Raw genomic sequence first — 24,237 nt, forward strand, 5'->3', positions numbered from 1 at the left:
TTAATCCAGGATATAATAATCTAGATTAGTAGCATAGGGCCTTAGTGTCAGACACTTTGTTTATTTGTTGAATCCATAAATAATAAACCTTAATAATGAAACATTAACATGTTCTCTAGCGCCACCATCAGGACTAACTTTCACTTTTACAGTTAGTGGATCTGGTGAACATTCATAGGCATATATATTTACTTATTTTTATCTCTTTACATAATGATAATAATAGAGTCAAAGCATGAACAGAAACAATTATTCATTCACTCCAGGCATACTAGTGGTGGTAAGCTACATTGTAGCCACATATGCCCTGGGGCAGACTGACAGAAGTGTGGCTACCATTTGGTGCCTACGGCCCCTCTGACCACCACCATCATTCATACACAGTTCATACACATTCCTATGGAGTTATTCACTATAAAGTTTCACTCCTCTTTTAACAGTGGATGAGTTTTTATTTATTTATTTTTTACTTTTTTTTTAATGTTTTTGTGGTTGTTTTTTGTGTGTGAGGGGTTTCACATGTTTGAAAATGAAAAAAATTAAATATCAGTTTTACTTTATAATGTCATGTATCAACTCTGTAGGTGTGGAGATGTACAGTCACACACACACACACACACGTATTACACCAATGTGTGTAATATGTGTTCATCACAATGAATAAATATCATCATGATCATCTTATGTTTAATCAATTGTATCAAATTAAGAAAAGTCATAAAATATAAAGCAAAAAAAAGTCTATTATTTGTTGAGTGATAAACACTGAATGAGATCAAATTGACCCCAAGAATAATAGGAGGGTTAAAAGGATTGCTGCTACCATAAATGGTCAATTGGAGGCGTGTCTTAATGTAAATGATCCTGAACATGTGCTAGCTTTAGAACAGGTGGGATTAATCAACACTGCTGTGTGTACGACCTCTGTCCACACGCTTCATAAATACTGATTCTTTTTGTACTGGTGCACATTCTACATTTCATTGGTCTGAACGTATTTAGAACCAGTTCTATGAACGGATCAATAAATGAGGCCCCTGGACCATCAGGAAGACAACCAGCAACCTTCTTTATGTGGACTCACTGTGGGTCAGTAGATGGACCTCCTTTGAAGTCAATGAGTCTGCCCATGGACCGGTCACTTCTAAAGGACACACAGCTGACACACACACACACACACACACACACACACACACACACACACACACACACACACACACACAGTGTAACACTGATGTACAGAGGTGTGAGTGCTGAGCTCTGACGTGGTCTCACCTCTGATCTTCAGTCTGGATCTCATGTTGTTCTTTCACCGTGTCCTGATCCATCTCCACGTCATGAGATGATGAGCTGAAGATATGAGTGTGAGACAGACAGCGCTACCTGAGTATCATGGTAAAGAGTGTAAACACACATTAGAGAAGATAAAAGATGTCAAAGCTCTGAGTTTCACAACAAATATCTGGAGCTCTGAAGTTTAACAGCACACTGACTGGATGAGAGTTAGTGCTACACACTGTGATGCTAACGCTAAATGCTACACGCTGTGATGATGATGCTAAATGCTACATGCTGTGATGCTAACGCTAAATGCTACACACAGTGATGCTAACGCTACATGTTACACGCTGTGATGCCAACGCTACATGCTACAAAATACTGAATTTCATTTGGTCGCATCTGTGCGAGGGCTTAGGATGACCTTATTTTGAAAATCCAAAAGGATGAAACTTCCTCGTCCTCTCTAAGTCCTCCTCCTGTGAATCAGGGTCAGACACAGAGACTACACATGCCACCATGTCCCCAAACACACAGCTGCTGCGTCACCAACAGTCAGGAGAGACATGGTCCATGCTGCGTTCACAGATACTGGGACAAACACACACAGCTGCTGCGTCACCAACACTGGGGACAGGCGTCAGAGCCACGCAGAGCAGCAAAGCACAGTTGGGGAGCAACAAGCAGACGCAGGGCAGGGTAGAGCGCACTAAGCTCACCGAGCATTGTGACGGAGCTTATGTGGGGCGTGCTTATTGGACCTGTGGTGGGGGGGGGAGCGAGGAAGAACGAGCCGAGTGTGCCGAGCGGAGTAGAGCGTGCATGCACAGCACATACACGATTCCACACCAAAGAGGAGGACCTCATCAGAATCGGCATCGAGGGGCCAGAACTGATGGACTATGATACCAGGCCTGGGTTAGGAGACCCCACTATCAGAGCTGGACCCTCTGAATTGAATACCATGGGGTGAAGCAATGCAGATGTTGGCTATGATACTGTTAAGTTAATTGAAGTACAGCTTTTCTGCAAAATACATTAAAAAAACAGAATACATGCTGTTATTTAAAACAGCAAAGCATAACAATCCTCCGCTTCACAAAAAAAAAGCGCGCGACCAAATTCTGTGCTGGTGCGACCAACTGAGAAAGTTAGTCGCACCAGTACCACCACTGGAAAAGTTAGTGAAGAGCCTTGTCTATTGGTGTCTCACTATGAGGAGTTATCCTGGTTGGATGCGTTATTAATGGTAAAGGCTCTTGATCTACATTGAGTTAATAAATTACTTGATGTTATTGTTTTCTTTTAGGTTTAAAGAGTCAATGTTGAAATCATCATGATATTTTAATGTTACTGGATAAAGTTAGCAGATAAAGTCAGCCTTAACCACAGTTTCATTAATGCCATTCATCCAACAATGTGGAATTACTGAAAATATTTTTAAACGTGATTTATTTTGCTGTAGTAAATTAAATTAAATTAATGAATTAATTAATAATAATAATGATTAATTAATGCCTGAAAATGTGCCTGCAGAATTACTTGAGTTTACTTCACACTCAACTCAGTTTTATCTATCCACATAGGTTACATATCTTAATTTTTTTTTTTTTTTTATCCAACAGTAGCTTTTCAGTTCTGTTATTTGTGAAAAAGTGCAAATGAAGTATTTGAATATGATTACCTCACAGATTTTGTTAAAGTTATAATCCTGATTTATTTAGTTCACTCCTGCTGACTTTGACGAAACATTTAATTATTGAATTAATCTTGGTATAAGTGCATAGTAAAAATCTGCATCAAAAAGCAGATAAACTAGTTGTTTACACTAATCTTTAAAAGGAATTTACATCAGGAAAAAAAAAAATATTCATGGAAATACATAAACATACATTGTAAATACACATACATATGAGGGTGTACTGTATACATAATGTAAATCAATGCTGTTATTGATGACAATTTACCAAAAATCACTGTTATGTCACCCACCAACTTTTCGCAACATTTAGCAACAAACCACATTTAAAAAAGACACTTGTGACAAGAATTACAGCAATATTTTTATAATTTGTGTTGAGTTTCTTCTCTTAAAAATATAATGTCAATGTTCAATCTAAATGTTAAATATAAATATCAATCTAAACTTTTAATCTTAAATCTCAATGTACATCTAAAGCTAAATGTTGAATCTAAACATTAAATGTTAAATCAAAATCTAAATTTCAAATGTTTAATCCTAATCTAAATGTTAAATCTAAATGTTAAATGTGAAATCTAAATCCTAAATATAAATGTTAAACCTAAATGTCATGGGTGCAACTAAATATATAGCTAAAATGCAAATTCACCAAAAGCACCAAAATAAAAGGAAATTTAAATGTAATATCTAGAAATAACATTTAGATTTAGATTTATCATTGACATTATCTTTTTACGAGAAAGCAATTCTCACAAATTTCACAAATATTGCTGTAAATCTGGTTAAAATGTTTTGTTTTTTTTTGTTAAATGTTACAAAAAGTTGCTGTTTCATTTACAATTGGCACCCATACATCAGTGATATATTTATGTAAATGTTTGTTTATTGTTTGAATCAGGAAGCCCTGTGGAGAGAGGAGAGAGAGAAGAAGAAGAAGCTGACAGACCTGCAGGACAACATTTCAGGACTCTACGGCTCCTTAGACGTAGTTTGGACAGTAAGACGCCATTATTTTATGACATTTTAGATATTCTATAGAACATTATTCACTAATGCATTGCTGGATGTTGTGTTGATCACGTGTACTGGGTTGTGTTTGCCTAGTGTTGTCTCAGGGACATTTGCAGCCTGTGGTTTGGTGCTTCCTGTTTCTGCTCTATCTAGGCTGTAATAAACTGTCAGTCTTACACAGGAAAGTGTGCCTCTGTTCATGTGTGCTGTGTATCTTTATCAGTTTCCAGGATCCTGTAACTGTAGTGCATGAAAATAAATTATCATTTACTTTTGTGTTTGTAATGTTAATGTGTTAAAGCTGTTTGATTTTATGTTGCTTCTATTTTATGTAGCAAATGTTGTGTGTGTGTGTGTGTGTGTGTGTGTGTGTGTGTGTGTGTGTGTGTGTGTGTGTGTGCCCTTGTGTGCGCAGAGTAGATAGGTTGTTTTTTTACTATACTTTCAAGCTATATCACGATATACAATATATATCTGGATATTTTGCCCTTGCCTTAAGATTTTTTTTTGATGCATAAAATTGAACCAAAATGGCAATACCTAATATAGATATATTAATGTTTTCTCTGTGACCTAATTGGGGTTTCCTCTAACTATTATAGCATAACATACCTGTTTTTCAGAGACAAACCTTTAAAATAAGGTCAGTCAGTTAAAGCTACATGTCTAATGTCACACAGGGACCTTATTAATATAAGTGTAGAGAATAATATCATAATTCATTAAATAAATTATGTGTATTCGTGCACATTTTAAAAACAAATTCAGCTGACCAAAGTGCTGTACAGTTTTTTTTTATTATAATTAATGATCAATTGTTAGGGCAAAATATCCAGATATGTATCGTATATATGATATAGCTTGAAAGTATCGAGATATTAAAAAAAAAAAAAAAAGAACCTATCACTGCATGTTTCACTGTCTACTCTGTGATGGCCTTCTGATGACTTTCCCTTTAAGGTCTCTATGGTAACCATGGTAACGTAAGGTCAGAGGTGAGTCAGACTTGCCTACTTCCTGATTTGTACTGAGCACATGGACGTAGTTTAATGTTACGTTTCTGTTACCATCCCCTCTGTAACAACTAATAAGCAGTGTTTGAGGTTCCCCTGTATACAGTAAACGTACAGTGTGATGGTTACCAGTTGTTTTGAGTTCTGTTTAAAACGTTATTGACCCACAGACACCTCTGGATCTATACAGCACACAGTGTTTTACTGAGCATCAAAGACTTTCTCATTATGGGGACCATGTCCTTAGTAATATGTTAGGTTACTGCTTTGGTAATCTCACCCCACTTTCATAAGGCACAGCACCACAGTAAGATAGATAGTAAGAGCAGAATAAAGCATACTGGTGGCTCTACGGAAGAAACTTTTAAGGTACGTGAATTATATCAATATTACAATACAGTCCTATGCTATATCTCCTAAATAAATATATCAATATTTATTAAAAACTTGATATATCGCCCAGCCTTAGTTCTGTCTCATACATTTTCCAACAGTCTGCTACATTACAACAACCATTCTTTTCCTTTCTAACCTCCACAGTCTCACTGCAGAGAAGATTTGCTGAAAAGTAAAATCAAGACTCTGGAGTCACAGTTACATCATGTCTACATGCAGGTGAGCAGCAGCTGCTAAAGAAGCAAAGAATCCATTTGTGTGTTAAGTGTAAGAGTAGATGTTGCTCTTTACCTTTGTTTGACACTTTCTGTGATGTCTCTCTCCTTCCTCAGAAGTGTCTCACTGACAGCGTGTGACGTGTAAGCCAGCTTACACTTAATGTCTGAAAAAAAAAAAAAAACATCTAATGATTAGTGCACATGCAGAAGTGGTGGAGACCGCCCCTATTTAAATGATTCTGATTCCTGATTCCCTTGGGTTTTTACGCCTTATTAGCTCATGGAGTGACATTTCCACACGTTTTAACACCTCTAAACCTTTAGTGAATCCACCCCTAAGTTTCTCAGCTGCAGAGATAATTTGAAACAACTTTTGGAATCATTGGCAGATAAATTAAAGGAACTGAAGAGTTGGTTTGACTCAAATAAACAAAACAAAATGTATAATATTTGGAAATCGAACAAAAAACTGACTAAAGAAATGAATAATAAAGACCATAAAAATAGAGAAAGTGAATGAAAAAAAAATTTCTGGGAGTCATAATAGACAATAAACTATGTTGGAAGTCACATATAAAGTACATTGCGGCCAAAATAACGTCAATTGCAATATTACAAAAAGTCTTTTAAAATCAGTCATCACTATACACCTGTTCTGTTCCTTTATTCTCCCATATATAACTTACTGTGTGAACATGTGGGGAAACACATATAAAACAAATACAGACTTAATATTCAAACGTCAGAAAAGAGCAATAAAAACACAAAATCGACCACAAAACAATTCACATCGTGCACAAAGCAAATCAGAATCAATTACAATTACAAAGCCAAATTTCTGAACTCAGTTACAATCAATTATCATTACGACAGCAACATAATTTTTTCAGTTATAATTCTGATTGTAATTGCATTGTAACTGTAATGAATAATGAATTGTAATTGTAATTGAGGTTCCAACCGTGGCAGCAGCAGATGATTGACAGCAGTGGAACACATGGTTGAGTCAGTGTGTGATCAGAGTGAAGCTGCTCATCAGACACTCACTGATTCCTCACCTCACATCAGCCTTTTCAGCTGCTGCTGTAGAGAAGAAGCTGCGCCTGTGTGCGTCTGTCACCAGCTCACAGTGTGAACACAGCAGAGTGACGTTAGAGCGTCCAACCTGCTCACTAACACTGCTCTAGTCTCATGTTGAAAAGGGGAAGATCACTTCTGCATTTCCTGGAACTCGTGAGCGTCTGCACGTCTTTATAAAAAGTGTCATTCACCCTAGTTGCCATGTTTTGCAACTGCTGTAGATAAACCACAAAAACAAGGAAGTGCAGACTGTGTTAAAACTCAAGCAAAAGGGAAATACACTGAGAGATCAACTATAGACAACCTTTTATAAGATTAAGTTGAACAATAGTACAAGAAATACAAATCTTAAGGCAGTTAAAGGTTGCATCAGAAATAAAACCATCAAATCTCAACAAACGCAGAAAATATTGCATTGAATCTCTGGAACTGGAAATTTCAGCACTTGAACAAGAAATATTAGAAGCAGAATTTGTCATACACCGCACAAGGCAAAATCTTTATATGAACAGTGTCCAACCCAGCCGTTTGCTGGCTCATAAACTACGTGAAAATGATAATCTAGCAAACATATCAGTGATCAGGACAAAAGAGGAGGATATAACATTAGATTCCATGAGGATCAACTGTACATTCCAACATTTTTACCAAAACCAGTACAAATCAGAAGTGTCCCATAATGAAAAAATCTGTTCTAGATTATTTAAGCCATTAAAACTACCTAAACTGCATCAGGAGGCCAGATGTCAGTTAGAAGCACCTATTACTTTAGATGAACTGAAGAACACTATTAAATCAATGAACAGAGGGAGATCTCCAGGCTTGGATGGTTTACCTCCAGAATTATATGAGGCTTTTTGGCCTCAGCTGGGTCCTCTGTTGATAATTATGTTTAATTTTTCTATGAACAGGTTCCTTCTCAACTAGTTCCAATGTTGAAATCATTTCTGTTTTATTGAAGAAGGACAAACCAACTGATGGGGTCTGGACCCCTAGATTAAGAACCCTTGGTATAGAAGAACAGAGAGGACTGCCCCTTTCTTTCTCAGATAATCCTTTTGTTTTTTTAGAGCTGAAAACTAAACATTTGTGTCTAAACTATAACTAAAATAAAACAGCTCATATAAAAGTTATCTTATTTAGTCATAGATGAGACATTATAGAATGTATGTTGTCTATATTTATGTTTTACAGTGTAACATTCTAAATGTTCCACATAGCAGTGAAATGTATAGTAGCATCATAATGAATTTAGGATGTAAAAATAAAACATGTTTCATTTACTATAAATATCTACTTTTTATAAAGACGTGTTATCTCATTCAAATCATATAAAATGACAAACTTTTCTAACTTTTCTGTTCTGGTAAATATGTTGTGTGAGAACAAAACTATTTTCATATTAAACTTGATGTAATTGATCCTAAAACATGAAAATAAATATGATCATAATGTCATAATTTAATGTAAAATTAATAGTTGATAGAGAAGAATGAGACAATTGGTTTATGTTTTCTTTAAAACATTAGTGTTATGTATCACAAAGCTGTCATTGTGCTTTTCCTAATAATACTAATATAAATATACATAGTGTTTATAATGAATCATGTATGTAACACCTCATAGACGTCTAATAAGTCTTCACAGTTCAAGAAACTTAAAGGTCTATAGGAGGAGCAATCATCAGTTGGTTTGTCCTTCTTCAATAAAACAGAAATGATTTCAACATTGGAACTAGTTGAAAAGGAACCTGTTCATAGAAAAATTAAACATAATTATCAACAGAGGACCCAGCTGAGGCCAAAAAGCCTCATATAATTCTGGAGGTAAACCATCCAAGCCTGGAGATCTCCCTCTGTTCATTGATTTAATAGCGTTCTTCAGTTCATCTAAAGTAATAGGTGCTTCTAACTGACATCTGGCCTCCTGGTGCAGTTTAGGTAGTTTTAATGGCTTAAATAATCCAGAACAGATTTTTTCATTATGGGACACTTCTGATTTGTACAGGTTATGGTAAAATTGTTGGAATGTACAGTTGATCTTCATGGAATCTAATGTTATATCCTCCTCTTTTGTCCTGATCACTGATATGTTTGCTAGATTATCATTTTCACGTAGTTTATGAGCCAGCAAACGGCTGGGTTGAACACTGTTCATATAAAGATTTTGCCTGGTGCGGTGTATGACAAATTCTGCTTCTAATATTTCTTGTTCAAGTGCTGAAATTTCCAGTTCCAGAGATTCAATGCAATATTTTCTGCGTTTGTTGAGATTTGATGGTTTTATTTCTGATGCAACCTTTAACTGCCTAAAGATTTGTATTTCTTGTACTATTGTTCAACTTAATCTTATAAAAGGTTGTCTATAGTTGATCTCTCAGTGTATTTCCCTTTTGCTTGAGTTTTAACACAGTCTGCACTTCCTTGTTTTTGTGGTTTATCTACAGCAGTTGCAAAACATGGCAACTAGGGTGAATGACACTTTTATAAAGAAGTGCAGACGCTCACGAGTTCCAGGAAATGCAGAAGTGATCTTCCCCTTTTCAACATGAGACTAGAGCAGTGTTAGTGAGCAGGTTGGACGCTCTAACGTCACTCTGCTGTGTTCACACTGTGAGCTGGTGACAGACGCACACAGGCGCAGCTTCTTCTCTACAGCAGCAGCTGAAAAGGCTGATGTGAGGTGAGGAATCAGTGAGTGTCTGATGAGCAGCTTCACTCTGATCACACACTGACTCAACCATGTGGATCCACTGCTGTCAAACATCTGCTGCTGCCACGGTTGGAACCTCAATTACAATTACAATTCATTATTCATTACAGTTACAATGCAATTACAATCAGAATTATAACTGAAAAAATTATGTTGCTGTCGTAATGATAATTGATTGTAACTGAGTTCAGAAATTTGGCTTTGTAATTGTAATTGATTCTGATTTGCTTTGTGCACAATGTGAATTGTTTTGTGGTCGATTTTGTGTTTTTATTGCTCTTTTCTGACGTTTGAATATTAAGTCTGTATTTGTTTTATATGTGTTCCCCCACATGTTCACACAGTAAGTTATATATGGGAGAATAAAGGAACAGAACAGGTGTATAGTGATGACTGATTTTAAAAGACTTTTTGTAATATTGCAATTGACGTTATTTTGGCCGCAATGTACTTTATATGTGACTTCCAAGATAGTTTATTGTCTATTATGATTCCCAGAAATTTTTTTTCATTCACTTTCTCTATTTTTATGGTCTTTATTATTCATTTCTTTAGTCAGTTTTTTGTTCGATTTCCAAATATTATACATTTTGTTTTGTTTATTTGAGTCAAACCAACTCTTCAGTTCCTTTAATTTATCTGCCAATGATTCCAAAAGTTGTTTCAAATTATCTCTGCAGCTGAGAAACTTAGGGGTGGATTCATTAAAGGTTTAGAGGTGTTAAAACGTGTGGAAATGTCACTTCATGAGCTAATAAGGCGTAAAAACCCAAGGGAATCAGGAATCAGAATCATTTAAATAGGGGCGGTCTCCACCACTTCTGCATGTGCACTAATCATTAGACGTTTTTTTTTTCAGACATTAAGTGTAAGCTGGCTGACACGTCACACGCTGTCAGTGAGACACTTCTGAGGAAGGAGAGAGACATCACAGAAAGTGTCAAACAAAGGTAAAGAGCAACATCTACTCTTACACTTAACACACAAATGGATTCTTTGCTTCTTTAGCAGCTGCTGCTCACCTGCATGTAGACATGATGTAACTGTGACTCCAGAGTCTTGATTTTACTTTTCAGCAAATCTTCTCTGCAGTGAGACTGTGGAGGTTAGAAAGGAAAAGAATGGTTGTTGTAATGTAGCAGACTGTTGGAAAATGTATGAGACAGAACTAAGGCTGGGCGATATATCAAGTTTTTAATAAATATTGATATATTTATTTAGGAGATATAGCATAGGACTATATTATAATATTGATATAATTCACGTAACTTTAAAAGTTTCTTCCGTAGAGCCACCAGTATGCTTTATTCTGCTCTTACTATCTATCTTACTGTGGTGCTGTGCCTTATGAAAGTGGGGTGAGATTACCAAAGCAGTAACTTAACATATTACTAAGGACATGGTCCCCATAATGACAAAGTCTTTGATGCTCAGTAAAACACTGTGTGTGCTGTATGGATCCAGAGGTGTCTGTGGGTCAATAACGTTATAAACAGAACTCAAAACAACTGGTTACCATCACACTGTACGTTTACTGTATACAGGGGAACCTCAAACACTGCTTATTAGTCGTTACACAGGGGATGGTAACAGAAACGTAACATTAAACTACGTCCATGTGCTCAGTACAAATCAGGAAGTAAGCAAGTCTGCCTCACCTCTGGCCTTACGTTACCATGGTTACCATAGGGACCTTAAAGGGAAAGTCATCAGAAGGCCATCATTACAGCGCACGTGTGTGTGTGTGTAAATAAATAATTGATCGTTAATTATAATAATAAAAAACTGTACAGCACTTTGGTCAGCTGAATTTGTTTTTAAAATGTGCACAAATACACATAATTTATTATATAACTTATAATATTATTCTCTACACTTATATTAATAAGGTCCCTGTGTGACATTAGACATGTAGCTTTAACTGACTGACCTTATTTTAAGGGTTTGTCTCTGAAAAACAGGTATGTTATGCTATAATAGTTAGAGGAAACCCCAATTACATCACAGAGAAAACATTAATATATATATTAAGTATTGACATTCTGGTTCCAATTTATACATGAAAGCATCATCTTAAGGCAAGGGCAAAATATCCAGATATATCGTATATCGTGATATAGCTTGAAAGTATCGAGATATTTAAAAACAACAAAAGGAACCTATCACTGCATGTTTCACTGTCTACTCTGAGCGCGCACACACACACACACACACACACACACACACACACACACACACACACACACACAGACACAGACACACAGACACACAGACACACACACACACACACACACACACACACACACACACACACACACACAGAACATTTGCTGTATCAAATAGAAGCAACATAAAATAAAACAGCTTTAAAACATTAACATTACAAACACAAAAGTAAATGATAATTTCTTTTCATGTACTACAGTTACAGGATCCTGGAAACTGATAAAGATACACAGCACACATGAACAGAGGCACACTTTCCTGTGTAAGACTGACAGTTTATTACAGCCTAGATAGAACAGAAACAGGAAGCACCAAACCACAGGCTGCAAATGTCCCTGAGACAACACCAGGCAAACACAACCCAGTACACGTGATCAACACAACATCCAGCAATGCATCAAAGAACAGTGAATAATGTTCTATAGAATATCTAAAATATCATAAAATAATGGCGTCTTACTGTCCAAACTACGTCTAAGGAGCCATAGAGTCCTGAAATGTTGTCCTGCAGGGCTGTCAGCTTCTTCTTCTTCTTCTCTCTCCACAGGGCTTCCTGATTCACACAATAAAGAAACATTTACATAAATATATCACTGATGTATGGGTGCCAACTGTAAAGTCGTGCATGCTGAATGAAACAGCAAGTTTTTGTAACATTTAACAAAAAAAACAAACAAACATTTTAACCAGATTTACAGCAATTTTTGTGAAATTTGTGAGAATTGCCTTCTCGTAAAAAGATAATGTCAATGATAAATCTAAATGTTAATTCTAGATATTACATTTAAATTTCCTTTTATTTTGGTTCTTTTGGTGAATTTGCATTTTAGCTATATATTTAGTTTCACCCATGACATTTAGGTTTAACATTTATATTTAGGATTTAGATTTCACATTTAACATTTAGATTTAACATTTAGATTAGGATTAAACATTTGAAATTTAGATTTAGATTTAACATTTAATGTTTAGATTCAACATTTAGCTTTAGATGTACATTTAGATTTAAGATTAAAAGTTTAGATTGATATTTATATTTAACATTTAGATTGAACATTGACATTATACTTTTAAGAGAAGAAACTCTATCACAAATTTTAAAAATATTGCTGTTATTCTAGTCAAAAGTATGTTTTTTTAAATGTGGTTTGTTGCTAAATGTTGCGAAAAGTTGGTGGGTGACATAACAGGGATTTTTGGTAAGTTGTCATCAATAACAGCATTGATTTACAATATGTATACAGTACACCCTCATATGTATGTGTATTTACAATATATGTTTATGTATTGCCATGAATATTTTTTTTTTCCTCATGTAAATTCCTTTTAAAGATTAGTGTAAACAACTAGTTTATCTGCTTTTTGATGCAGTTCAGGCCACTAATAATTTGGTTAAAAATGTGTTGATATGTATTGTTTACTATACAGGATGTATTACTTTAAATTTTCTTTAATGTTCTTAAACTTGCATTAAGATCAATTACATCCCAATGTTTATTGAGATAATAATAGTCATACAACTTTTATGCATACAATCAACTTCTATTTAGAAGGACACATCCAGACAGACCACATTGAAAACATATTTATTATGTTCATACATATATACAAATACGCGTTAGATTTTTACTATGCACTTATACCAAGATTAATTCAATAATTAAATGGTTCGTCAAAGTCAGCAGGAGTGAACTAAATAAATCAGGATTATAACTTTAACAAAATCTGTGAGGTAATCATATTCAAATACTTCATTTGCACTTTTTCACAAATAACAGAACTGAAAAGCTACTGTTGGATAAAAAAAAAAAAAAAAATTAAGATATGTAACCTATGTGGGTAGATAAAACTGAGTTGTGTGTGAAGTATACTCAAGTTATTCTGCAGGCACATTTTCAGGCATTAATTAATCATTATTATTATCATTATTATTATTAATTAATTTATTAATTTAATTTAATTTACTACAGCAAAATAAATCACGTTTAAAAATATTTTCACCAACTGTGCTTTGCTGCTCTGCGTGGCTCTGATACCTGTCCCCAGTGTTGGTGACGCAGCAGCTGTGTGTGTTTGTCCCAGTATCTGTGAACGCAACATGGACCATGTCTCTCCTGAGTGTTGGTGACGCAGCAGCTGTGTGTTTGGGGACATGGTGGCATGTGTAGTGTCTGTGTCTGACCCTGATTCACAGGAGGAGGACTTAGAGAGGACGAGGAAGTTTCATCCTTTTGGATTTTCAAAATAAGGTCATCCTAAGCCCTCGCACAGATGCGACCAAATGAAATTTTCACTGGCACACACTGAAAACAATACTTGCATATGCGACCAATTTCGTCGCAGTCTCAAGCCCTTATAGACAATATTTTCACTGATGGAATTAATAAAAAATACTGTCCAAAACTTTATAGGATCAAACAAAGAAAATATAAGATAATTAAACAAAAAAAAAAGTTAAATCTATTGGATCTTTTAAATTTGACTTGATGAAACAGGATTGGAAAACGATGTGGAAAAAAGCCTACGAAACATTCATATCAATAAAAACTCTTTACAAAAAAATTGTCCTCTATAAACATGCAAAAAAAGTCATGGTTAAATAAAGGAATGAATGAAAGTAAAATGGATTATACGAAGACCTACAAAACTACAAAGCTTCTCAGAGTCTCTCAGAGAACTCGTAATTTAGCCTAAACATTCCTAGCAAGGAATCTTAGCTTAAAAGGGATTCAGGAAGTGTCCAATCCGTAACTGGTGTCAATGCCGGTCGCACTCTCTTAATTTCATGAATCACCATCAAACCATCTGACAACATCTTTCCATTCATCTTGCAATGAAAACATTTTCCAGTGAGACCCTGCTTTGCCATGACTGTGATTAAGTCACAGGGTCAATCTTTACAATGCCTTGGTGTTTTCTGCACAAGAGATTTCTCTAGTGATGGACAATTTTACGTTGCTGCCAGCAGAGTTGGCAGATCAAACACTTTGCATACTTGCTCTAGACAAAGAAACAAAGAAAAAGTGTCGCTTTTTGAGCAATGTCATTTCCACAGAAGTGCTGACACAATAAACACACTGACAACAAACCATGTAACACAGTTCTCTGGAACTATAAATACAGTTTGATTGCTTAGTGAAGTCATTGATTGATTAGTTATAACTCTCTCTCTCTCTTTCTCTGAGTGGGTGGGGCGAGTGGTGGTGTGTGGGAGCGTGTGTAGCTTTGAGTGGAAGCGTCCTATCTTTCTACTTTCTTTCTATACTGTGTAAATTTATGTTTTAGGTATTAACGGATTGTTTGTAAAGTTAAGGGTCAGTGTTTTTTAGTTGTTTTTTTTTTTTTCTTTGTCTGCACATGCTGTCGAAGGTTAACACTACAAGAAGTGCAATCTTTTTACAGCAATGCATATTTTAATATTGCAATTAAATAAATTTATTTATTTCATTGCATAATTGTGACCATCACCAGCTCTCCCTCGGGAAGGGTAAGAAATACTTTATTAAAGGGAGGATGTAAAAAAGAGAGGGCAGTGTTACACCAAGGTGAAGAGTTGGAGGGGGGTGGGGAAGTTAACAGGGAAGAGGGATACAAGATAGGAAATGGAATGGGTGGGGAGTAGTCGATAGGTTTCAAGTGATGCGATGTGAAATTGTGGTTGTGTATATTGTGCTTATTGTTGAGTTATCAAGCCAGTTTGGTGATCAGTGTGCGGCTTAGGAATAATGGTGGTGGCTGTGAACAGAGGAAGAAGTGAGTGGAAATTCCATAAAACAGGTATTTGGGAACAACGTGTCTATGGTTGAGCCCAGTATGAGTGTTATCCCACAGTCCAAGGCCAGTGCATCCATAACAAATGTATTTCCAAGAACCGCCACTGCAAAACCCACGAGCCGCCCCCGGGCCCGAAGAAGCAGTCAGGCCAGCAGCAAGAGCGGCCAATCTAGGGGCCCCCGGCGACCACCCCACGGCCAAGCAGCCCCCCGAACGCCCCCAAGATCCCAAGCCGAGAGGCAGCCATCGCCCCCCCCCATACACACCCGAGAAAGCCTCAAGGAGCCAAGGACCCAGCGCACCACGCCACCGATCCAACCCCCAACCCCCAGACCCCCCACCCCCAACCCCCCGAGGGGAGGGTACCAGAGAACTCCCTGCCCTAGACCCCAGCGGAGGAGCCGAAGCCCACGCCCAGCAGATGACCAGAGCCACGCCGAATGGGCAGCCGGTGGGCACCCGCCGGCGAGCCCAGACCCAGCAGGGACCCGACCCCAGGCCAGAGGGACCCGGAACGGACGCAGCACCAGGAGCAGCCCGCCCAGGGAGGACGACCACACCCCAAGCCGCATAAGGCACCAGGGGGCCGCCGGGAGTCTCCCCGCCAGCCCCCAGGCACCCCAACCTAGCCCTCCATGGCGCCCCAGATCACCTTTTGTTGATGCCACCCGCCAGGGCCCCCTCCAAGGGCCAAGCCAGACCGCCTCGCCGGGATGTGGCCCCCTATTCCGGCCCCGACACCCTGCCTCACGGGGCAATGCCCAAGCAGGGGCCGTACCAGTAGGTATGCAACGGCACAGCACGCGCCACCCGCCCCGAAAGACCCCCGCCACGACCGGCCCGGCCAGCCAGCTAAGCACCCCGGGCCCCAGGAGCACCCCCCGGGACCAGGACCCCCCAAGGGCAAGCTCCCGGGCCAAGCCCCCCGGGACGCACCCCCCACCCCCGCCCAGGAGCCGGCCACAGTCCAGCAGGACCGCACAGCCCCGGACAGCCCAAGGCCAGCAGCCCAGGGCCCGCCGCCCCCCGGACAGTGCCAGCCACGGAGCAGCGCCCCCCCCCCCCCCCGGCCTGTGAGCAACCGGCGATCCCCACCGCGAGGATGGAGGCACCCCAACGGCACACATCAAGTGCGGAACAGCAGCCCCCAGCCAAAGATGCCCCGGACCCACCCACCAGTCCGCAGATGGCAGGACAGACCCACCAGGCGGCCGACAGCAACCTCCACCACCGGAACAGCTAGCGCCGCCCCCCAGTAAACAGCATCATTCCGAGGCGCCAAGCAACCCCGCCCCAACCCCGGCGAGGACACTAGCACACCCCAGCACACCCACCCCCCAAACCGGCGAGGCAGGCCGCCCCGGGTCCGCACACCGCGGGGCCCGCCCCCAAGGCCACCAGGAGACGAAACAAGCACCAAGCCACACCCAAGGGGAGGAAGCACCCCCGAGGCCGACACCGCCCGTAAAGACCCCGCAAGGAGAGACCCCAGCAAAGCCCCCCCGAGACCCACCGCCGCGCCCGACCGCACCATCCTGATGTATTTTTACTCTATGCAGTGGCCCAGCCACCAACAGAAGGGCCAGGCCCCCACCGGAGAGGCCCAAATATGTGAACCAACCCACCACCCTGTTATGGTGCCTCTCCATTCCCCAATGGAGAGGCACTTCCCTATCCCCTGTGTGAGTGTGTGTGTTTAGTGAATGTATGGGGTGTAATTAAAAGAAGGGGGAAGGAGGGGAGCGGTGCTCCCCATCCTGCCTCTGTGGATATATGTGTATGTGGTGTAATAGGCCGGAGGGTGTAGGTGAAGACACACCCTCCAGGGGGTGGCATGTTGAGGTGTGATTAAAATTGGAGGGATTAGTAGGGTAACTAGAGGTGGGAGTGCCGCCCCCACGCCACTACATAGTGACACAGGTGGCGGCCCCTTCCACCCCCAGACCCACCATCCAGCCCCCCAAGGATTGGGTATGGGTGTGTGGTGCATTTTGTGAATGGGCCAGACCAGCTGGGAGTGAGGTGAAGTGTACATGTAGGAGGCCTGTCCGGTGTGAGCCGGGCCCCTCCGCATGGCGGGCCACGCGAGATGGTAGATGGTGCGGACGGGCAAGCGGCACTGTGGGCCCCAGAGCAGCAAAGCCGGAGACCCCCCCCACGGCACCCCCCAGACCGCGACGGCCCCGCGGAGCACGGCGGCACTCCCCACCCCCGGGCGCAGCCAGGCACCAACCCCATCCCCCGGTGCCCCAGGGGGCGACCCCCGCCGCACGTGTTTTTTAGTTGTTGATTCTTTGGCACTCGCCACTCGGCGTGGTGTGTAGGTTTTGTGATGGGACGGATAATGGTGTTGAATGTGGAGTTTACCAGTCTAACGAGGAAGCACGGTGTAAAGGTCACCGGTGCTTCCCGATACTCGGTAGATGAATGTGCCCAGGCTGTTGCTGAGGTGGTCAGACCTCAGAGTGTAAAGTCCGCAGCCAGAATGAATGGAGCAGTCGTGCTGTTTGTTGACAGCGTAGAAAAGGTGAATGCAGTGGTGTAGAGCGGAGTTGCCATTAATGATATGTTTGTTGCCGTACCTTCTCTGTCCCTGCCGGCAAAACGAGTGACTTTGTCTAACGTTCCGCCTTTCATAAGTGATGATTTTTTTTGTGAGAGAGTTGTCACAACATGGGAAAATAGTCTCTCCTATAAAAAAGCTATCGTCGGGATGCAAAGCACTGCAGTTGAGTCATGTAGTGTCACATAGACGCCAAGTGTACATGATTTTGAATAAAAGAAATGAGGAACTAAGTCTTGTGTTAAGTTTGAGAGTGAATGATTTTGATTATGTTATTTATGTTACGTCTGAAAATATGAAATGTCTCCACTGCAAGAAGGAGGGGCACCTGGTCAAGGCGTGTCCAGATTTTGGTGGGGGTAACAGGTCAGCTGATAAACAGACAGGTGGGCGAGAAAAGGGGGGTCAGGAGAACACCCAAGGCTTTACGGCTGAGGAGGCGCAGGGACAGGGCAGACAGGTAGATGAACAAAGTGAACGTCCTGAGGAGGAGAGGAGGACAGGTGGGCAAGAGCAGAATGATGGGAATAAAGGAAGGCAACAGAAGGAAATATGAATCAGGTGGGATGTAGAAGTGGAATGGAAATACCAACTATTTACTAATGCTGACGTTAATGCTGCTTAGGCCACAGATTGTCATCTACACCAGTGTTTCTCAAATGGGGGTACGCCATGCCACTACAGGGGTACTAGAGGGAGACAATGACATTTACAGTGATTTCAACTCAATAAAAGACACAGATGTCTAAATATAATACTTCATTATTAAATAAAAAAATCACCTAAAAGTAAATGAGATGCTAAAAATAAATATAAAAAGAAGGTTCTGGATCTAATGAAATAAGTGGTGGATGTTGTTCTGAGGCCAACCCTGGGGTCAAACACAGGTTTATTGGTGTAAAATAGTGTAAATGTGTGATGTTTAATAACAGGATTATTGATCTCTCTCTCCTCCCTCTGATTGGCTCGTATCACTCAGGTGTTATAAAACATCAACTTTGGACCTGTTGCTGGTCCTCAGCTTTGGCTCCGCCCCACTTCCTTGTGTCCCAGCTTCTTGTCTGTGGTTAGTTAGTGGAGCAGGTGTGTAGTTTGGAACTGTTGTGTTTACACACTCAGAGACCAACAGCATTTTCTTAGTTGCTCTCAATGCTGCTGTTGCCCTTTGTTGCCTCGTTGCCCCACTTCACCTGCTGCGTTAGAGCTCACCTGTCCATTCAGTGACACCACCTGACAGGTATGTTTATCCTGTCCCTCCTTTCCCATTAGCTACGCTAAGCTAAGCTAAGCTAAGCTAGTGTTATTAGAGAGGTGGAGACGCTGCTACTTTGCTTTGCTGATTGGTTGGCCCCAGACCAGGGTGTCCAACTCATTTTAGTTCAGGGGCCAAATACGGACCAGTTTGATCTCAAGAGGGCCACAGATTTTATGTTGGAAAACCAGTCATTTCAACAATATTGTGCCATAGTTTATACTTCTACGTATACATAAAATACTAAATATGTAAGAAACCAACAATATCTAATCAAAAAGTGACAGATATCAGTTCCAACAGGATCTATACGTTACATTTATGAGATTTTTCATTTTATTTTTTTTAACTAATTACTATTTAATTAAGGGAAACATGATGTCATCATTGGAGGAAATGTAAGAATTTTGAGATTTTCCAACAGTTTAACATTAAAAATGACTGTAATAATCATGTGATAAAATCACCAGGAAAACTGTGAGAACCTGCAAATATTGTTGAGTTTTCATTTACACAATGATTGATGTTTTCTCTGTTATTTTTACTTTATCCTGTGGGCCAAACTAAAGGCCCCCAAGCAGGGCCAGAGTGGGACTCATTTTCAGCCCTGGAGCTTCATTCCTCAGATGAAACATATTATTATAATAATCATGTTCTAACCTTACATGTTGAGTCTACAATAGCAGGCTGTTCTGTAAATCCTTGTATGTCACTGTATTGTTCTAAAAGATTTCAATTCAGTGCAGGTAAAGGTTGCTTCAAAATATAGAAATATTTAAAGATGAGCGCACATTAATATTAGTCTTTACAACACTTATAAATGAAGAAAGTGGTTACAAACCTTTTCTGCTGTACCCCCCTTAGAAACATGATAAACTCTCAGGGCCCCCCATTGTGACAAAATGCTAGGAAAAAAAAAAGAAAAAAAAACTGTAACCTTTTTTCAAATCTTATAGAAAATAATATACAATTTGAAATCACATATTTTAGAACAGTAATACAGCTCTATATTAATATATTTCAAAGAAAAAACATTTTCTATTTTTCATAAATCATTAAATGTATTTTATATCAGCATCACTTATAAGAAAAGTAGAATGGATGAACATGAGATGTTTAGAACATGACCACTACACTAACTACATCTATAATTAATCACCTGCTTCATTTATTAAAGACAAGATGGAAAATCATATCAAATGCATTAATTATTCAATATTAATTATTCAGACAAATTGGGTTTTAATTCAGATTCTTATTTTTTTTTTAAAGCATAATTAAGTAGGGATTCGAGGCTGATGGGCTCTGGGGGTGCAAATGGGAGGGGGTGTGGCCACACCTCATGTATCTGTAGTTCATATGTCTATACCAGGGGTGTCTAAACGTGGTCCACCAGGATGTCAATGTGTCCCTGATCCAACACTTCTGATATCCTGAAGCAGTTTTGCTAATGAGTCTCCCAGCTGTGTTAGAACAGACACATTAAAAACACGTTGGACCCCCGACCCTCCAGGACCAAGTTTGGACACCCCTGAAACTGACAGAGAGCATGGATGTAATGAGTCAGCAGAAAAAGGAAAGAGCTTCCAGTGGAGGATCAGTGACTTTGATAGAGTGATCAACAGAGTTATGATTGAGGATAAACACCTGTGTCACGGACTGAGTTTACCTCGTACTGAGATCGATTATGAGCATATATGCACATGCGCATTACTATAAAATTATTTTTTACTAAAAAATAAATAAAAATAAAATAATAATTCAGTTTTGTTTATTTTTGTTTTCAAAGTGAAAGAACACGTGTTAGTTAGTTTAGACAAACACTAATGTCCATTTATCTTAAATCAATCAGAGCTAATGAACAAACAGATGTTTTCTATGAAACAAGGCCACAGAACTAAAAGAGAAACCATAATGAGCTTTGTTTATGTTCTAACTGAAGACCTTCAAATGACCTTCAGTCTGTTAGAGGAAGACATTATGACTAGAAACATAGAACACTAGCAGTGTTAATGTAAACTATGTGTTGAAGTGTTCTGATGACACTGTATCCCTCACTTTGTTGGCTGTGTGATGCCAACTTTATCACCATCAATGGAAGAAAAACCCAAGAGATGGTTCTGGACGAGGGTTGGGCATCGTTTGGATTTTAACGATTCTGATTCTCAATTTTGATTCCTGTTCTAAACGATTCTTGATTCTGATTCTTTGAGTTGTGCAGGTCAACAGGTCACAGATTTCACAGGATAATTGTTTTATTTGAAAAAGCCTTTACACAGGTTATTTTTATTAATTCACTGAGTTGATACAGTTTAATTTGGTTGCTGTAATGTAACTAAAGTATTCACTTACAAAGGTCCCAACTGTAATGGCAAAACTGAAAGTTGCTGAAACAACACTACAAACAAGTTGTCATCAGTCTAAAAAACATAGAGCTACAGGTAGATGTAAAACTAAATAAAATAAACTCAAACCCTGTAGCAGTCATGTGACAAATCAGTCAACAGTTCTTGTTGAGAAAGATTATTATTATTCTGGATACAGTGGAAACTATAAAAAATATAGTATATTGTGAGCCAGTTTATATTGCAAGGAAGATATTATATACATTAATGTAATTGGAGTCTAAATTCACGCGCTAGTGATGACATATGCTAAGATGGTGGCGGCCCGAACCCCAGGCTAGACTATTTAATAAGAGCCTTAAAAGACATGGATATAATAAAAAGAGTGGATGGACGGAGGCATAAACATGCAGACTTTCACACACGGACTTATTAAACACACACGGACCTCGGTAAACACGGTAAACGGAACAGGCTTCCCTGGAGGCTGGCACTAGGACCCAGAGACGGAGTAAATGCATCCCCATACTGCATGTACAGGCTGTGATTTCACCAGTTTATCATTTTATCACAAAACTTTCAACATTAAAATAAAAAAAAAAAAAAAATCCAACCAATTTCTCCTCCTGTGTCCTGTCTGTTGGAGGCAGGTTTTCCTGCATTAGCATCATCGCTACATGTGCTGCTTCTAGCTACGCTAACTGCTACTACTAGCTACGCTGACTGCTGCTACTAGCTACGCTAACTGCTATTACTAGCTACGCTGACTGCTGCTACTAGCTACGCTGACTGATGCTGCTAGCTACGCCAACTGTTGCTACTAGCTACGCTAACTGCTGCTACTGGCTACGCTAACTGCTGCTACTAGCTACGCTAACTGCTGCTACTGGCTATGCTAACTGCTGCTACTAGCTATGCTAACTGCTGCTACTGGCTATGCTAACTGCTGCTACTGGCTATGTTAATTGCTGCTACTAGCTATGCTAACTGCTGCTACTAGCTATGCTAACTGCTGCTACTGGCTATGCTAACTGCTGCTACTAGCTATGCTAACTGCTGCTACTGGCTATGCTAACTGCTGCAACTGGCTATGCTAACTGCTGCTACTGGCTATGCTAACTGCTGCTACTGGCTATGCTAACTGCTGCTACTGGCTATGCTAACTGCTGCTACTGGCTATGCTATTTCCACAGAAACAACCTTGAGCTTTTCTGGTCTCTACATCTATAAACTGGTCCTCCCTGATCCTTCCAACTCCCAGAATGAGGAAAACAAGTGATTCCTGAATGGTCTCTGCAGCCCCACCCACTGGTAATACAGTGTTCCTACGGGCTGTTCAGATTCAGCTCCTGTCGTGACGTCACCAAAGGAGTCATTTTCATAGGCTGACCTCCTCTGAGCACTGATAGGGGACATTCGAGAGGGGGGCGTTCATCCCCGAGGTGGAGTTTGGTGAGTCCCGCAGTGAGATAGCAGTAGTGTTTTTAAATGTTGTCGCTCAGAGCTAAACACATGCAAATGGCTTTGTTGTTGGTTGTACAAATCAACATAAGTGCCTATATTCTGTTCCAGCTACAGAAGAACAGACACCGTGCTAGCTACGGTTCGTGGTAGCTTGTATGTGTGTGCTAATCACTTTAAATCAGACTGCTTCAGTAACGAGGGTCAGTACAAAGCTGGCTTTGACTAAACATTGAACCTCGTGAAAGGATCTGAACCATCTAAGTATGTGGAGATGAATCGATGCTAATCAAAGATGCGCAATGCTAGTGTATCGATCCATTCAGCGTGAATCGGTACAATTGACGGGTGAAATTGAGATGCATCAGTCACTGTGTGCCTGCATCAGTAAAATCCATGGTTGCATCCATTTTTTCATCCATCCATTTTCTGACCCACTTGTTCCTGTTTTCAGGGTTACGGGGCATTTATTTATGTTGTATTTCAATCTATCCTGTTTTTCAAAGGCACATTGAATGCACCACAAATAGTTGTAAAGATCAAATAGTGAAAGGTTATAATTATAATTCATATTATATATGTTAATGCTACTGTATTAGCCTAATACCTGCTGAACAGTTCACATTACTATCTGTGGCAGACAGAAATATGTACTATTATTATAAGTGTGACTTTAAGTCACTCATTGAGATTGTCACTGTTTACTGTTTAAGTTGTGACAGTGTGATAAACTGGTTCTAAACGTGAGGAACCAGTTCCTGTTCCTTATGTTGAATCTGGTTCTAAATCCAAACCCTACTGGTGAAAAGAACTGTTCATATATATGAATTCATGCTGTTTTAAGCAATTTCTAACTTTTCAACTTTTTCAACCCATTATCCAATGCTAACGCTTGGATAATGTGTACACTATGTTTTTGTTAATGCTAAGCTAATGCTAGGTTAGTGCTAATTCTAGCCTATTGCTAATGCTAGGCTATTGCTAATTCTAGCCTATTGCTAATGCTAGGCTAATAGTAATGCTAAGTTAACGCTAATGCTAAGCTAATGCAGTGCCAGCACCTGCATCCTCACTTGCATTTTCTTCAAGAAATGCAAATATTCTAGTTTTTATTTTTTAGTTGTGAATAGAGTTGGCCACCCATCCCTTAAAATACGGAATCGTACCTTATTTGACCATTAAATGGTGCGTCCCGTACTGAGCCAA

The 24,237-nt window shown here is 39.7% G+C and overlaps 1 protein-coding gene and 1 long non-coding RNA gene across 2 annotated transcripts in view; one reads left to right on the forward strand and one right to left on the reverse strand.

The window, feature by feature from the left end:
• Window positions 1–1,294: 1,294 nt before the first annotated feature.
• On the reverse strand, window positions 1,295–6,871 carry LOC114460781 (uncharacterized). The gene is made up of 3 exons (XR_003673733.1): window positions 6,677–6,871; window positions 5,692–5,782; window positions 1,295–1,350 (listed from the first exon to the last, which is right to left on the reverse strand). It is a non-coding gene; the product is annotated as an uncharacterized LOC114460781 (long non-coding RNA).
• Window positions 6,872–9,220: 2,349 nt separating this feature from the next.
• The window catches only part of LOC114460776 (NLR family CARD domain-containing protein 3-like), a 71,443-nt gene continuing 56,426 nt past the window's right edge, over window positions 9,221–24,237 (forward strand). Inside the window, exons 1-2 of the mRNA XM_028442667.1 lie at window positions 9,221–9,478; window positions 10,270–10,360. The gene's annotated coding sequence lies outside the window, so the exon portion shown is untranslated. The remainder of the gene's footprint in view (window positions 9,479–10,269; window positions 10,361–24,237) is intronic.

Source organism: Gouania willdenowi, unplaced genomic scaffold, assembly GCF_900634775.1.
Source record: "Gouania willdenowi unplaced genomic scaffold, fGouWil2.1 scaffold_63_arrow_ctg1, whole genome shotgun sequence".
Taxonomy (NCBI): Eukaryota; Metazoa; Chordata; class Actinopteri; order Blenniiformes; family Gobiesocidae; genus Gouania; species Gouania willdenowi.